At 37.8% G+C, this 18092-nt stretch overlaps 1 long non-coding RNA gene across 1 annotated transcript; it reads left to right on the top strand.

Moving 5' to 3' along the window:
• The first annotated feature begins 4283 nt into the window (after window positions 1-4283).
• On the top strand, window positions 4284-15897 carry LOC131493372 (uncharacterized). The gene is made up of 3 exons (XR_009252606.1): window positions 4284-4403; window positions 11593-11643; window positions 15758-15897. It is a non-coding gene; the product is annotated as an uncharacterized LOC131493372 (long non-coding RNA).
• Window positions 15898-18092: the final 2195 nt, after the last annotated feature.

The raw sequence follows: 18092 nt of genomic DNA, 5'->3' as shown, positions 1-18092 counted from the left end.
GCATTATTAAATTGAAGGCAACTAGAAGGTAGGTGAACACTTGCCAGATGCAAACTAAATTCTCCAGGGCCCTCGCAGAGTCCATACATTTCCTCGGGTTCATTGCCAGTTTCTGACTGTAGGGAATTTTAGTCTTGGGATATTTGTACATTGACAAGTTGCATCGAAATTCACTACTGTTTCATTATCCTCAATTTGTAATCTTTGGATACAGTTTCCTAAGTCCCTGGAGTCTTTTAAACCACATGGTTTGGTTTTTTTGTTGTTGGTTTTTTGTTTTGTTTTGGTTTTGGGTTTTTTTGTTGTTTTTTTTTTTTTGTATCAGTCTTTCTAGCTCTACTTGTTTTTCGAGAAACAAATAAGCCACATTACCTGTGAACAGGAGAATGGGGTCCTGATAAGCACCCTATCCATGTATTTTTGGAACTCACAGGAATTAGTTTGACTATTTACAGATTATAACAGTTGGTAGTTGAATGTTTTATTTTCATTCCCAGTTGGTGCAATATGTTCACAGCTGATGCAATGGCTGGCCCATTTGATTTCACATATGGTCCACTATTCGGGGCCCTCGAAGGCTTTCTTTTGTAGTTAGTCTTCTCTAACCCTATCATGTTATTTAGCTTTGCTTTTGTCTGCTGGTCAAATAAAGAAAAAAAAAAAAAAAAAAAAAGAAACCTCAGAACCTTGGCAGCTGTAGAGGAAATCAGCAACTCAGTTGATGAAGATTCAAAGAACTGGGTCAAAATGTCCCAGGAAGAAGATTTTCCTTAACCGATGCAAACAAACAAAACGCTTCTCTACGTTGCATGAGACTGAGCACACACACAGACGCAGTCTTCTCTTTTGTTTTTCTTTCGCTTTGAAGCTGTGCCTAAGCTGTTCTTAAGTGTTTTCAGCACAGTTAAGTGTCAGAGAGACCATGCTGTCCTAGGCATCCATTTACATTGGAAAACCTCGTGCCACAAGCCCTTTAGAAAATACTTCCTTTTGGGCAGTTTTTACAAACTTAATTTCTTTGCTGCTAAAATTCACTAAGAAGGATAGTATCAGAAGTGAGCCGGAGTCACTTTGGCAAGACTGATTCCACAAAGCATATTAGACATGAGGAGCAGAACTGCAAAATTAATAACATTGAAAACCCAAACGCAAGCACCCTCCAGCAGTCATTATAATGCGATACATAATCAGTGTTTATCCTGACTCTAAACTATAACTGATAAAGCCACAATCTCATAAAAAGATTATTGTCAAGACTATTGCATTACCCTCTGAGAGCTAAAATACTCATTTATTCATAGTAGCAGATTGTAATAGCTCTAACTCCCTGAGAAGTGGGCATTGTGTGATAATTGAGTGGGCTGGGATGTTAATTGTCCTCCACTTCACCTCTAGATGTTTAACTGCTTATCTCTTCAACCAGCAAACAATAATGCACTCTTACTTGCGCCTTCCTGTTCAGATAATTTTGTGAGCTGAGTAATTTATTTGTAATAAAGAGGAAAAAGTATCTGTGCAGGGGCAATGTTTAAATTGTGCCATGTTACATATTAAAACCAATTGGAAGTAGCGTTGTGTACTTAGGGAGCTTTCCAACAGAGATGCTCTTGCAGGACCTGGAGAGTAGTTGGAAATGCAGGAATATGACCAAAACACAGAATGACATTAACAGGCATCACTAAATCAATAATGCTTGGTTACTTTCTTATACTCTTTTCTAATAGGAGCAACTTGTCTCAAACTCACATGACAACAGTAGCCTTTTACGGTTCAGGGAGCTATACTGGTGTTCCATGTTGCTTCTTGTCAAACATTGCAAAATGGAAAATGGTAAACTATCCAGACTTGTTACCATTGCTGTTTTCACAGCAGCTTCCTTTTGGAACTTTGTAATCATACAGGGAGTTGGTAGAGAAAACCCAGTACCAGACACTTCCTATCACGTGTTGAACCTTTACTGTGCACCAAGCATTAAGTTGCCCTTATTTTGCATATTATTTCTTGGATTTTACCATAATCACATTTTGTAGAGAAATATAAGAAAAATCATCAAAACTTGGAACTGTCGAAAAAAAAAACTTATCCTCTACCCCGTTAAATTCAGGGCCTGGAGGCCTCAGAACTGAAGTGACAAAAAACAGATTAACAGGAAAAAAGGCATACCGTTTTTATTGATGTTAGTATCTTTCTGTGCATGGCAGCTTCACAGAAAAGAAGTGAAAACTCAGATTGGTTAGACTTGGGGCTTATACAGCATTTTAACAAAGAGCACTAAATTGTGGAGAAGTAACTAGACAAAAGGAGGAGGAGTTTGGGCTCTAGGGAAGGTAAACTGTGTGGCAGTGACTAGGAACTATATGGGGGAACTGATGGAATAGAAGGGTTATTTTTTCATAAGGTCCAATTATGCACACTCACTTCTGCATCAAGTCCCTCTCTCTGGTTCTGAGATTCAGTCTTTTTTTTTTTTTCCTGGCGCAAGAAAGGTGCCCCCTTCTCATGAGAAATTTATGCTCTGCCTCCAGGAAGATACGGGGAGGGCAAGTGCTCTCTCTCTGCCATTTGTCAGGTGACTTCAGCTTAAAATAACGCTTATTCCATTCATTTCTAGATCAAATTTCAATAGTTGCCTTAATTACCAAAGGATCCTATGCTAAGATTAAGAAAACCAAAGTCTTACCTCTTATAATCATTGGTTTTGAAATAGTATCTCCACAATTGTTGAAATAAATAAAAATAATAGATCAGCTGATCTTCGAGCTGATTTCTTGAATCCCTCAAACTTTTGGGTTTATGGTTTTATGGCATTATTCCTTAGCATTCTTGTTGATAACGACATTACAGCACTCAAAGAGCATAAGAAAGTTGATCAAAATACTGATTAAGTGCCTACCGCTGGGTCTCAGTTGCCTTTTGAGCATAATGAGGATAAAAATACCATCCCTCAGGGTTGTTATAACAGTCAAGTGTGATGATGTACGGAAGCATCCAAGGATGTGTCCAGTGTGCAGAGTTTGTATTTGTTGGAAAAGTTTGTGAAGTCCTCTTTGTGTCCAGAGCTCTGGAAACAAAGCATTTTTCCATTACCTTAAACCGTTGAGTCTCAGTTGCAGAAGACTTGTCACCACCATGAGCTTTCAACGTCATGTTGGCTCTTGGAAACCTGTGGTGAACAGGCTGGCACCAGTCAGCAATGGGCAAGACAGACATGGATCCTAGAAAAATCTGCACTGGGAAGAAAGCACTGATTCTCTGGGCCTTGTCCTTCTATATATAAATCCGAAGCAGTAGCTATGTGAGCCCTCAGAAAACTCCCCAACTAGAAAAGCAAACCAGGATGTGGATTTGGAAGCCATCTGCATCCAAATGAACATTGAGAGGATGGAGAATTTCTCTGAGTTGGAATCACAAATGGAGCCCTCAAGAGTTACTAAGTTTAATAATTTTTTTTATGTTTTATTTATTTATTTTTGAGAGAGAGAGAGAGAAAGAGAGAGAGAGAGAAATCATGTGTGCATACAGGGGAGAGGCAGAAAGACAGGGGGACAGGGTATCTGAAATGGGCTCTGTGCTGACAGCAGAGAACCTGATGTGGGGCTGGAACTCACAAACCATGACACCAAGACATGAGCCGAAGTCAGAAGCTTAACCAACTGAGCCATCCAGGTGCCCCAAGAGTTGCTCAGTTTAAACCTACCCTCCAAAGTCCTCGAAGTATCTTGACTCTGCATTCCTGATCACAGTTTTTTGACCCGCCTCCTAATCCCTGAATGTGGACCCTGGTTTTTGGATCAGAACACATCTGGGAAGAATTCAGTAATCTTCGGGCTGACTCTCCACCCCTAAGAGAGGCCCCATGATCTTAACCCAGCCTCCTGATATCACTGCCTGGCTAGATCTGAGTATTGGCCTTGTTGGTTCAGAGTAACTCCACCTGTGTTCCCAGGTCAAAGTTTTATTCAAGGAGATAGGGAGCCTGAATTGGTAATGGATGCAATACCAAGCATCCTGTCTGGTATAGCCTGAAGACCATCAATTTCTGGGTTCTGACTCACAAGCCAAAGTCTGGTTCAACTCTTTTATTTTGTTAATTCTGTGCCCATTGGCTTCAGTCCTTCCTGTCTGATTCTTGACTGCAATGTTAGTTTGGTTGTAAAGATTCTTGGACTTGCAATCAACTCATTTCCTCACATCTGCTTTCCAGAAATGGCAGTAGCAAAATGGTATCATAAGAAAATTGACAGTGAAGCAATTTAAGACACTCCCTATCCCCAACAGGAGGAGGAGGAGGAGGAGAAGGAGGAGGAGGAGGAGGAGGAGGAGGAGAGGAAGGAGAAGGAGAGGAAGAAGAAGGAGAGGAAGAAGAAGGAGAAGAGGAAGAGTTTAACATTCCCTGACTCTGGGTAATGTGATCATAAATTTCTTTGGCTTCCAGACTCACAATGATGTTGTCCACTACTTTTTTTAAAAAAAGGTTGTCATATCCTGAATCCACAAATTTAGTCACTTTTCCATAGTCTCATCATGCATGAAACATGTTACTCTAGTACTTTCTGGAGCTGCCTTGCCTCATATACAGGTAGATGGATTTGGATATATTATATTGGTAACTCATTAACATTGAACTCATGGCCAAGAGCACCGTAAGTCATGCCTGGATGAAGGCTATCTAACATATGTATACTATCTGTAAGGCACATCACAACTATCTTCCACTTAGGAACACCATGCAGCATTTAGCACTACACTTGGAAGTCATTTTAAACATCAAAATCACCAACAAAAAACACAAAATGTGAAAAACATGGCACTAAATAGACCAGAAAAAGGTCTTGTTTACATTATGAAAACTGAAACAAGGCAGAGTATTGCTTTGTTCCACTTCAGCTGGGACATGTGTGTCGATGACTCAAACTTTTTGTGACTCTCTGCATATCCACAAATGGCTATGACAGTGAAGTGACCATTGATTTGGGGGTTACACATACATTTTAGTTGAGTAGGTGAATTTACAAAAATGGAACCCACAAATAATGAGGAGTTACTGTCCTGTGTCATTTCTTCAATGTAAAGGTGTTAAAAAGAAGAGGAAGAATTAAAGAAAAGTCTGAAGTTTCTAGAAAAAAAAAACCATGCAGTTATCAGAAAATGGGGCAATAGATTTTAGATAAACAAAAGTATCATTCTATTAAAGAGTGTTTCTCAAATTTTAATGAGTAAAATTACCAAGACATCCTGCTGCAAACACGAATTCTGCTTCAGTAGGTTTCGGTAGGTTTGAATTCTGAATTTCTCACCAACTGCCAAATGATAGCAAGGCTGCTTAGATAATCTGTGGGGACACTGTGAGTAGCAAGACTCAATAGCTCTTTTTAAAAAATGTTTATTTATTTATTTTGAGAGAGAGAGACAGCATGAACGGGGAAGGGGTAGAGAGGGAGAAAGAGAATCCAAAGCAGGCTCTGTGCTCTCACCAAGGATACTGACCCAGTCTTTATTCCATGAACCATGAGATCATGACCTGAGTCAAAATCAAGAGCCGGAGGTCTAACTGACTGAGCCACTCAGGTTCCCCTCAATAGCTATTTACCAGATTCCTGACCTTGGGCAATATACTTAATATCTACACTAGTTTATGGTAGGATTAAATAAAACAATGCATGTAAAGCTCTTAAAACTGTGTATGCTACATAGTAAGCCCTTAATAAAGGTTATTGATGATAATGACAATGAAGAAATATGCTCCCATTCCTCACATTCTAAAAACAACAAGCATACATACATAACAATAAAATATTCGTATTTAATTTTGCTTTCTCTTCCTTTAATATCCAAACTTAAGAGAGTAGGTTGTTACCATTCTCTCAATTTCTTCAGCTGCTCTTCATTCCTTAGCTTCTGCCCCTACCAGTCTCTAAGATATGCTCCCACTGGCATTGCCAGAAATAATTTTTTTTGTAGATCAATAAGATGGAGTCTGCTCAGTCTTATGCTATTATATTGTTAGACAGCTTTGTAATAAGTGGCCCTGCTGATCTTCTCCTCCTCGACACTACTTCCTTGAAGTGGTAGATTAGATAACTGCTCCTAATTCTTCCCTCCTTCTTTGAATTAAAAGTTTGTATCTGAGCCCTCTACCATGTGACTCTGCAGAACCTCTTTCTAAGGTGGGTAACATATGCATCCTACTACATTGATATTGGGCTAAACCACCTGACTTGCTGTGGCTGATGAAATGTTGGCAAAATGAGAATATATCAGTTCTAAGGCACAGTCATAAAAGGCAATGTGTGTTTTTACTCAGAGCCTTGAGTTCCTGTGATCTACCATTACAAAAACATTCCAGAGGCAGCAGCTAACCCTTCAGCCTGGGCCCCAGAATGAAGATATATGGGTAGATCTGAAACTACCAAGAGGCTTGGGGTCCAGCCTAGTGTAGCTCAGCACTGCTTAGACAAACTGCAGCCAGCCTGCAGACCCATAAGCATAAAAATAAATTGGTTTTGTTGTAAGCTTTTGCAATTCTTACACAGGAAAACAACGTCAACAACAAAAACAATGATAAATACACTCGACTTCTGTTACTTCACCCTTAGTTCTTAGATTTTCTTCTCAGTCTCTTTTTTGGGTGTGCTTCCCTCTAAAAAAACTAAAAACATCTGTGACCTTTAGGATTTGTTCTTAGGACAACATCTCTTTTCATTCTGTAAATCATCCTGGACATCTCAGTCACTCTTGTTCAAAACTGCCACTTATAGGGTGGTGAGTCAAAGTTTTTATTTCTAGCTCGACCTGTGCCTCTCCTCAGGGACTTCAGACTCCTGCTTGGTGTTGTTAGCTCAGTATCTCCCCCTGGATATCTTATGGACATCTCAAATTAAAGGTTTCCACAACCAAACACATATTTCCCCCCACTCCCTTAACCATGTTTCTTTTCAGAAATGAATTCCAAGCTCTGTCCTGCCTTGAGGACTTTTTGTCATCACTATTCCTTCTGCTGAGAGAACACATCTGCCTTAGGCAGCTCATTCTCGTCCATTGGGTTTCAGCCCAGGTATCTCTTAAAAAGGGTCCTTCACTGACTGCCCTGTATGAAGGAGCCCTTTCTACTTATTAGCTACTTTAAAAATTACATCTGTGGGGTACCTGGATGGTTCAGTTGGCTAAGCATCTGACTTTTGATTTCGGCTCAGGTCATGATCTCATGGTTCTTGGGATAGAGCCCCACACTGGGCTCTGCGCTGACAGTGTGGAGCCTACTTGAGATTCTGTCTCCCTCTCTCTGCCCCTCTCTCTCTCTTTCTCTCCTTCTTTCTCTGTCTCAAAAATAAATAAACATTTAAAAAAATAAAAATTACATCTTTGTTTATTTGCTTCATAGTACTTAAAGCACTCCTACTTACTCCTTTATTTACATATGTGATCATCTCTCCAAACACAGTATAAAGTCCACAAGGGCAGCAAATGTTTTGACCTATTGACCATATACTCAGTGCCTAGCCTAGAGCTGGCAAGGAATTATTTCCCAAAATATTCCAGAAAGAATAAATAAATTTGTTGTCTATTTCACATTTGCATGAATGGCTCTATCATGTGTCTAATTATCATTCCAGAAATTTAAAAGCCATCCCTAAATTGTTATTCTTTCTCATCACTACCCCACCACCAACTGTCAAATCTAGACTTTAATTCTAAAATATTTCTTATCTCCACCTCCATCCTCTTTGTCCTCATCTTTACTATCACTGCTGTATTCAAGCCTTGATCATCTTTCTCCCAGGATACAGATGCAACCTTTGGAGTAATCTTCCTGTATTTGTTTGTTCCTCCCTGTATTACTCTGATTTCACTTGTGATAATGCTGGGTAACAACTAACCCCTAACTCTTAATGATTTAAGTAACGAATAGGTATGGCATGCTCATTAATTTGTAGATCTACTGCAGTTTGGCCAAGTTCAGCTGAGCTTAGGTTGGTTCCAGGCTTTGGATCAGGCTCATCAATCTGGAACTCAGATTTAAAGAATGGCTAACTGGTACCTGTTCTTTTCATGGCAGGGGAAGAAATCTGAAGAGGGCAGGAGAAGGCTCACAGTGCCTCATGGAGCTTTGGGAACTGAAACACTAATTCTTGCTCATATTCTGGAAATTGGGCAAACCCAAGCCCAACCTCAATGGGGTAGGAAGATTACTCTACAGACTCCAGTAGGAGGTACTACAATTCACATAGCAAAAGATATGAGCATCTAATTTTATTATGAATGAAGAACTGAGAAAGATAATATAGTCAATCACACTCAATATCTTTTCTTTACCTGAGTCCCAAAGAGATCTTGGTGAAAAGCAAAACTTCATGTCACTTCCTTTAATTATGTCCTATAAGATAAAACTCAAACCATTCCTACCTACTGCTCAGGCCTTCTCTCCTTTTCACATTTTATGCTCCAGCAACAGCAAACTGCTTGTAGTTCCCGGCTGTTCACACCAAGCTGTTTCATGCCTCTTTGCCTTTGCTCACGACATTTCTGCATGGAAATGCTTTTCTCACTCTCCATTCCATTTCCTACTGGCTAATTCCTATTCATTCTTCAAGATTCAGCTCATGCATGACCTACTGGATGAGACTTCCCTGACCCTTCTCTCAGTTCAGTATATCCACAATGCCTTGTGCATTTTCCTATCATGGCATTTAGCAGGTTGGATGGAAATTATTCATTTGTGTATATTTGGGTACGTCTTATTTTGGACCATAATTTTTCTAAGCGTAGAACAAACTTTCTAATAATTAAAGAATTGTATTTATGCTTCTATCATCTAGAACAATACGTGGCATGTAGTAGGCACTCTATAAGTTTTGTAGAGTGGGACCACAGTAATTCTTATTTTATTGCACCTAAGTTTATTATTCTAAGCCTTAAAAAATTCTACTTTCTGTTGAACAAACCTTTGTTCACCCAGTTCATACACTGTAATTTTAGAAAATTAAACTATATTTTCTCTTGGCTTATAAACCACACCCCCCCAAACACGCTCTCTAAAGAAATTCACCAATACAAGGCATACCAGTCAATATGTTCTAGGTCCTAGAATACTACATTTATTTCAGTGAGTTATAGCATGTACCTTTTTGCTTGGTCTTTTTTTTCTTTAATTTTTTTTAATGTTTATGTATTATTTTGAGGGACAGAGACAGAGTGTGAGCAGGGGAAGGGCGGAGAGAGAGAGGGAGACACAGAATCCAAAACAGGCTCCAGGCTCTGAGCTGTTAACACAGAGCCCGATGCAGGGCTCGAACTCATGGACCGTGAGATCATGACCTGAGTCAAAGTTGGACACTTAACTGACTGAGCCAGCCAGGCACCCCTGGCTTGGTCTTCTTCTTCTTCTTCTTTTTTTTTTTTTTTTGGTTGCACTTCTAGGGTTCTTATCCAGACTGCTGTAAGAGATGTGATACTCCACCCGCTTATGAAAGGGTAAAGGGTCAACTAGACAATGCAAATGTGATTTTAGGGTAAAGAAAGAGTGAAGTGAGAAATAATGCAAAAGAAGGAAAATCCTTTTGTCTCTAGGAGTCATTGATTATGTTGCAACAATCAAAGGATAAAAAGAGGCTGTCTTTTGTTTTGTTTTCTTCTGGAATGAGAAGTGGCAGGCAGAATTTAAACTAAAGACTCTAATGGCATGATGACTTCAGGTAATCATTGGAGAGATAGCATTGAGGAAAAGTCTAATCATTTTATGGGCAAGAGTCCTCAATGAGAATAACAAACTCTTCCTTAATTGACATCATTACATTACCTACCACCCTAAGGCAATAGGTAAGCAAGCCTTAAATTGTCAGGTGCTTTCATTTCTTTCATTTGCCTTTGTTAATTTCTTTGGTTCATAACTCACCCAGTGGCAGTAAAGAGAATAATTTTTAAAATTTGGTTTTCTTCTGTTCAAGTGGCAGAACCCAGAACTGACACTTTGTAATGAAGGCTACGGAAGAGCCAATGTATTCTTATTTGTGTTTGAATTTTCTTGTTAAGGCTGGGAAAAGTAGGGGCTTGCTCCTGTGTTTTCCTTTGCTTTATGAAGTGATATGTATTTTTGAATTTCTTTTTTTTTTTAATGTTTATTCATTTTTGAGAGAGAGAGAGAGAGAGAGAAAGAGAGAGAGAGAGAGAGAGAGAGAGAGAGAGAGAGAATGAGCGGGGGAGGGGCAGAGAGAGAAGGGGACAGAGGATTCGAAGTGAGCTTTGCGCTGACAGCAGAGAGCCTGATGTCGGGCTCGAACCCACCAACTACGAGATCATGACCTGAGCCAAAGTCAGATGCTTAACTGACTGAGCCACCCAGGCACCTCTATTTTTGAATTTCTTAAGAGCTATTAACTTTAGGTAGTAATGCTGGTTGTCTAGAACTGTGAAGTGTATGATAGGTATGTTACTCTTTTTAAGGTATTGTTTCCCTATTTATTCATCAATCCCTGTTTTTTTGTTTTTGTTTTTTGTTTTGTTTTTTTTTTGTTTGTTTTAAATATCCCACATTGCTACCTTTGTCACTGGTCTGTGGGGAGTTTTCATTCTAATGTAAGCTGGTGTTCAGGTCACTTCAGGTTTATTTATTACAATTTTTCTTATCTTTTTTCCAAACCCAGCCCTTCCCTGATCCATTATGCTCAACACCTCTTATTTCTGAGACATTTTCTTAATATTCTTCTACCTTCCCTAGTGATATTCAAAGCATATTTCCATAAAGTCACTAGAAACATTCAGTTCTTGTGTCTGCCACCCTACCCTTATCCTCACCTCTCCTCACTTGCCACATTCTCCAGACACCTCTATTGTTACCTGATGTCCTATTTGGATCTCACTCTTTGCCACTTCAGTTGGCAAGTACTCTTACCCTTGGTAAGTACCCTTCTTGTTCTTCTCCAAATATCTCCTGAAATCTACTTCCTCCTGGCACTGGGGCTTTATCATTTTCAAAAGCAGCACCTCTGTGATTCATGCCTTTTGAACTCTTCTATATGGTAATCTATGACAGTGCAACAAGATACTGCAGAACACAAATAATAGAGATCAATATTTATTAAGCCTTTATTAGGTGTTAGGTGCTGATCTCAGTGCATTATCTCAATTAATCTCCATAACAATCTTGTGCAGTGGGTATTGTACTATTTCCATTTGTCTGATGAATGAAAACCTGAGTCATAATGAAGTAACTCATCCAATGACTCCAATAAAGGGTGGAGCCCAAAGAACAACTTTACTAAAGAAAAAAAAAAAAAGCTTAGTTATAATTATTGTGAAAATTGAAAAATCAATTTTTTAAGATATTTGAACTCTAGGGTATTTTTGCAGGAGATGGCAAGGGAAATGTAGGACTTTCAGTTTAGAGATGAGTGAGAAAATATGCCCACTTCTAGGGTAAACTTGACTTAACTGCACAAACAAATCTGAACAGAACTTCAAAAACGGTGGAGTAGAGTCTGATCATGACATGACATCCAAACACTGCTAAGACACATATTTTAGTCTGCACAATGGCTATAACAGAAAGATCACAGACTTAGTGCCTTACACACAACAAACATTTATTTCTCACAGTTCTGGAGCCTGAGAAGTCCAAGATCAAGGTGCTGGAAGATTCAGCATCTGGTAAGGACCCACTTCCTAGCTCATAGACGACTGTCTTCTCACTATAAACTCACCTGGCAGAAGAGTTGAGGGAGCTCTCTGGGGTCTCTTTTTTTAAGGGCATTAATCCCATTCACGAACATTCTGCCCTCATCACCTAATCACCTCCAAACACCATCACTTTAGGGAGTAGGTTTCAACTAATGAACTTGAGAGGCACATAAACAGTCTATAGCAATACTCCTGTGATCAGGACTCAGATTGAGATAGTTATGGAACCTAAACACTGTAAAGGTTACTGTACCCATTTAGTAATGTGATTATTATTTCCAAACAATAGTTCTGAAATAAATCTAATAAATTTAACAGAATTCTCATTTTGTTATGACGACTCTTTGCATCTTTCTAGGGAATACCTTATTCTTGTAAAAAAAAATCTATTGTTGATGCCCCTGTGTTAGATAATGCCTTCAACATATGCTTAATCAGACTACTAAATAGCCTGTTACTTTATGAACAGATGAAAAGAAACAATGAGAGGCAATGGTGCTATTACTAGTAAGTCACCTCCAAAAAAATATGGTTTCCTGGAGAGCTTTAAGTCACAGACTTTTACCTCAGATTGAAGGCAGTTCCAGAAGATAGGTGATCTATCTTTCTTTTGGATCCCATTCTGGTCCACTGCCTTTCCGAGAGCAAGGAGATCCTCAAAATTAGGAGCAGTTGCTTGTTCCTTTACAGGACCAACCACCACATGTTTTCATAAAGATAGTACAGAAAAGAATGTGGTCTAGGAGATACCAAGGAGCGGACTTGAAAGACACTCGTTAATTTAAACTCACAAAAGCTCTCAAATATATCCCCTGCCATGTGAAGGTTTCAGTTCATATAAGTTCATACTAGTATCTTGACCTTGACATTCACCCTGACCCACATCAATATTCTTCTTCTTCAGAGGTGAAACAAGTCCAATAAGATAGTTCTGAGCTTCTTTTGAGTAAAATTTGGTTTGTGTGCTCTGTGTGTGTGTGTGTGTGTGTGTGTGTGTGTGTACATATAACTTTCTCAAAAGGAATGAGTTTCAAACCCAAAAAGCATTTTGAGCCATTGTCCTGTTTTTCAGCCATTCGCCCAAAAAATATAATTAGTTGCACCAGGCTAAAGAAAAAAATGTTCCTTTTTACTTTAATTTAGCTGGTAAGATAGATTTCAGTAATTCTGCGTCTTATCTCTTATTCAGAATCTGTCCTAGAGGCTCAAAACAGAGAAGAGAGTCAGGACTTCTGCATGGTGCACTTTACCAGATGCATTTTAATAAGAAAAAACTGTTTTAGAGGCTTTTCAAGATGGCAGCATAGGAAAGTCCTGAACTTACTTCCTCCCATTAACACAATAAAATCTACAATTACGTATAGAACAATTCTCTCTGAAAAAGACCTGAAAACTAGCTGAATGGCTTCTCCACAACAATGGATAAAAGGGCCACATCTAGGGGCACCTGGGTGCCTCAGTTGATTAAGCAGCAGACTCTTGATTTCTGCTCAGGTCGTGATTTCATTATTTGTGCGATCGAGCCCTGTGTTGGGCTATGTGCTGACAGCGCTGAGTCAGCTTGGGATTTTCTGTCTCCTTCTGTCTGCCCTCCCCTGCTCACACTCTGTCTTAAAATAAAATAAATACACTTTGAAAAAAGAATCTTAAGCAGGCTCAATGCTCAGCATGTGGGGCTCGATCTCACAACTATGAAATTATGATCTGAGCCAAAATTAAGAGCCGGACGTTTAACCAACTGAGCCACCCAGGTGCTCCAAATACCATCTTTTTAATAAAATACTTTCTGATTTTTTCCTTGATCCCAGATGGGGTATCTTTTTTATTAACTTTAGGTAATTTATATTTTCTTTCTTTAAAAAAATCATTCATTATAAGACATTTTAGTCAAACAAAAGGTTTGAAGAATAATATAATGAACATCTGTGTACTCACCACCTACCTCAAGATATAAAACATTATTGGATTATACAATGAATCATCCATGCAAGAACATGTAGCTCTACTTAATTTACTCCTTATTGAATAATGCCCCTTCATATATTATATCATAATTTATTTATCTGCTCTCTGATTTATGTATAATTTCCATTTTTGGTAACTTTCTGTAATTATAAACAACAGTTTTTATGAACATATTTACACATATGTCTTTGTGAACATGAGTAATAATTATCTGACATATATTCCTAAGAGTGTATTAATGCCCAATTGTTCTCCATAATGACTTCATAAATTTACACTCTTGCTGACAGTTTCTTCTTCATTGACATTTGATACTGTCAAACATATAAATTTTTGCCAATCTGATGGGTATAAAGTGGTAATATAACCTTACAGTGTTTAATTTTGTCTAATCAGCGGTGGGTGTGACATATTTTCACATATATATTTTGTCCAACCAAATTCTCTTTTCCTAAATTGCCTTTTATTTTTTTCAACTAAAAAAAATTTTTACTGTCTATTTTTTGAGAGAGTGAGAAAGAGAGAGAGACAGAGCATGAGTCGGGAAGGGGCAGAGAGAGAGGGAGACACAGAATAGGAAACAGGTTCCAGGCTCGAACTGTCAGCACAGAACCTAACTAAGGTGGGGCTCAAATCCATGAGCTGTGAGATCATGACCTGAGTTGAAGTCAGATGCTCAACTGACTGAGCAGCCCAGGTGCCCCCTGAATTGCCTTTTATAGATTTTTGTTCAATTTTCTCTGGTCCTGCTTTGTTTTTCTCTAATCTATTTATAGAAGTTCTTTATATATTCCAGATGCTAACATTTTATTGAGTATATGCATCTCAAAGAACTTGTTCCAGCTGTTGGATTGGCTTTTCGCTTTTAAGTTTATTTATTTATTGAGAGAGAGAAAGAGAGAGAGAGAGGCAGAGAGAGAGAGAGGCAGAGAGACAGAGAGACAGAGAGATAGAGCAGGGAAGGGGCAGAGAGAGGAAGAGAGGGAATCCCAAGGAGGCTCCGTGCTGTCAAGTGCAGAGCCTAACACAGGGCTCGATCCCATGAACCATAAGATAATGACCTGGGCCTAAATCAAGAGTTGGACACTCAACTTACTGAGCCACCCAGGTGCCATGCTTTTCACTTTTTAAATGGTTACTCTAAATGCGCCAGAAAATTTTAACATATAGATACTTGACCATCTCCTCTTCATGTATTAGCTAATTTGTCTTGTCTAAGAAAGGTCTCCTCACCTTAAGATTATAACATTATTTCCTGCTTTCTTTAAAAACATTTTTTACCTTGTTTCTAATTATCCTAAATGTATTTTGTTAAATTGTTAGAATGAGAGTCATTTTTTTTTTAAACTACAGGGATAGCCCGTTGTGTTGGGTTGGATTCTCCAAGAAATAAACTCTGAGATGGAGATTTGTACCCATGTAGTTTACTGAGGAGATGCAAATTTTAAAAATATAGAGTAGAAAGGAAAGAAAAATACGATACCACAGATATTTTTAAAACCATATAATAAATAAGTACATTTGAAAATTTAGATTAAGTGGAGTAATATTTGGAAAATTAGAAAATGCCAAAATCATCACAAGGAGAAAATCTGACCACATCAAAACCTACTAAAGAAAATAAAATGTTTATCTAAAAGCTTTCCTCTAAAAGTCTCCTGACTCAGACTCCTTTAAAAGTAAGTTGTAAACAAAATTTTCACAGAACAGATAATGTTCTCTTCCACAATTTTTTCCAAAATGTAGAAAAACAAATGCTGTCTAATTCATCTTGAGGCTACTACAGCACTGATTACATAGCAAGGTAGAAAAATTTAAATAGAGAAAATTTCCATTTCACAGAAAAGCCATTGATCTAAAAATCCTCAATAAAACATTAGTTAAGCAAATGCAACAGTGCATTACCTAAGACTACATAAGACATCCATGAACCCTGATGGAGTGAATGGTACTCACATTACAATTTCATCATGAGCAAGAAAACCAAGGGGAAAAAAATGAAACAGCATTCTTTTCAGATTTAGCAACAGACAACACAGCATATGATCCTTGAGAGAAGGTAAAAAAAAAAAAAAAAAAAGAAGCAAACCTCACAATCTTTCCTGCTTTCTTCCTGGAGGCACTTTCCAAACTCTGATGCAAGGAGGATAAATCCAAGCAGAAGACACAGGATTCTTTGAATTCAGGAGAAAGATCAGAGTTTAAGGAGACGGCGACAAATGGAAAAGGTATGTATCTATATATATCTAAGATTTTTGCTTCTCTTAATGATTGGGGAACAGGATTTAATTTATACGGCATCCTAAATAACAAAAAAACTGACCAAAGTATATGAAAAAAACTTTCAGAGTTTCACAGACAGAGAACTCGTGAGATCTGCAGAGAGGTCTTTTCAAGGGTTGGACTGAGTACTGATAGCACATGTGCGGGATGAACACAATGCTGGGGAAAGAAACACTGGAAAGCAAACAACTATCAGAGCTCACAAAGGGCTGAGAATGCTTTTGCTTCCATAGGCAAAGTGTCTCAGTAAACATGGAAAATTAGGTAGTTTTTGTTTGTTTGTTTGTTTGTTTGTTTGTTTGTTTTTTAGTAATGGAGCTAAATTAGCCCTACAGCTACTTTGGACTGACTCAAACTAACTTGAAAGTAAGACTGTAAACATTAAACTGATTGCCACTAAACTAAATGCATCCAGAACATTTCCCAACACTCTTTTAAAAAAAGCAATTGTTAACAATGTAAAATTAACCATGTTTAGCATCTACAAAATGCTATCAGTCATGCAAAAAAGTAAGAAACTATGACCCACAAGAAGGAGAAACACCAATCAATGACAGAAATATTACAATTAGCAGGAAAAGATATTAAAACAGCTATTTTAATGTGCTCCATGTACTCAAAAATGTAGTGAAAAGATAATAGGAGAAAAACAGAAGATATGAAAAAGATCTAATAGAATTTCTAAAGATGAAAAATACATTTTAGGTGAAATATATGTACAAATTTTGCTGGATTCATAAAATGAAATCGTATTCAACAATAAAAAAGAATGTATTACCTATATTCTGAGCATCAATGAAATTAAAAACATGTTCATCAAAAGAAGTACACACCAAAGTGAGCATACTGTATGACCTAATTGATATGAAATGCTAAAAGTACAAAACGAATCTATCCTAACACAAGGCAGATTATTTATTTCCTGATTTTAGAGATTGGGGTAAAATGACTGCAAAGGTATAAATACAATTTTTTTTTTTTTTTTTTTTTTGTGACGGAAATGACGCATGTCTTGACTGGGATGGTAGTTTCAAGGCTACATGCATTTGCCAGAACTCACTGCACTGTACTTAAAGTGGATTTACTCTGTGGTGTACAATTTTTAAAAAATGTCTGTTTATTTTGAGAAAGAAAGAGAGCATGTGCAAATGAGCAGGGGAGGGGCAGAGAGGAGAGGGAGAGAGAATCCCAAGCAGGCTGTCCACGCAGAGCCTGACGTGGAGCTCTATCCCACCAACTATGAGATTGTGCCCTGAGCCGAGATCAAGAGTGGGATGCTTAACCGACTGAGCCACCCCGGCTCCCCCCATGGTATATAATTTTTACATCAAAAAAGTTGATTTAAAGAGAAAAATACATCATGCTGTAATAAAGTTTATTTTAAGAATGAAATGATGGCTAATATTGGGCAATCTATCCATTTCTGATAAAACATATCATTAAACCAGAAATAGAAGAGTGTCCTTAACTTTATCAAGTGATAGAGACGAACAAAACCCAAACCTGTGTGAAACATCATATTTAATGAAAAAACTTTGGAGGTATTCCCAATAAAGGCTGGGAACAAGACAAGGATGTCCACCATCACTGCTGTTATTGAATACAATGATGAAGATCCTAGCCAACTTTCTAACTAGGGAAAAAGAAATAAAGTTTAATAGTTAGAAAGGAAGAGATGAACTGCATTTATTTACAAATAATATGTTTATCAATATTAAAAAAAACCCTCTGCATACAATCAATGATCCAATTATTCTAGAGAGTTCAGCAAATTTGCTGCATAAGCAAATTAATACTGTTCCTCTGTAGCAAGGGGTTAACAAACTATTGCCTACTGGACAAATCTGGCCATCACTTGTTTTGTAATTAAACTTTTGTTGGAACATAACCATGCCCATTTGTTTATATACTCTCTAGGGTTTCTTTCTTGGTACTACGTCAGAGTTGAATGCTAGAATGGGAATTGGCCCACAAAGCCTAAATTATTTAGTTTCTGGTATTTTACAAAAAAAGTTTGCTAACCCCCACTCTGAAGCAACAATAATTAAATAGAAAATATGATAGAAAAATAAGATGCAATTTACAAAAGAAAAATTGTTATATATGTATAAATTAGCCTAACAAAGAGTGAACACTGCCTTTATGAAGATAATTAATGCTTTTATTAAAGA

The sequence above is a fragment of the Neofelis nebulosa genome, chromosome 2, assembly GCF_028018385.1.
Source record: "Neofelis nebulosa isolate mNeoNeb1 chromosome 2, mNeoNeb1.pri, whole genome shotgun sequence".
NCBI classification, from domain to species: domain Eukaryota; kingdom Metazoa; phylum Chordata; class Mammalia; order Carnivora; family Felidae; genus Neofelis; species Neofelis nebulosa.
This window is presented reverse-complemented; position numbering and strand designations above follow the sequence as displayed.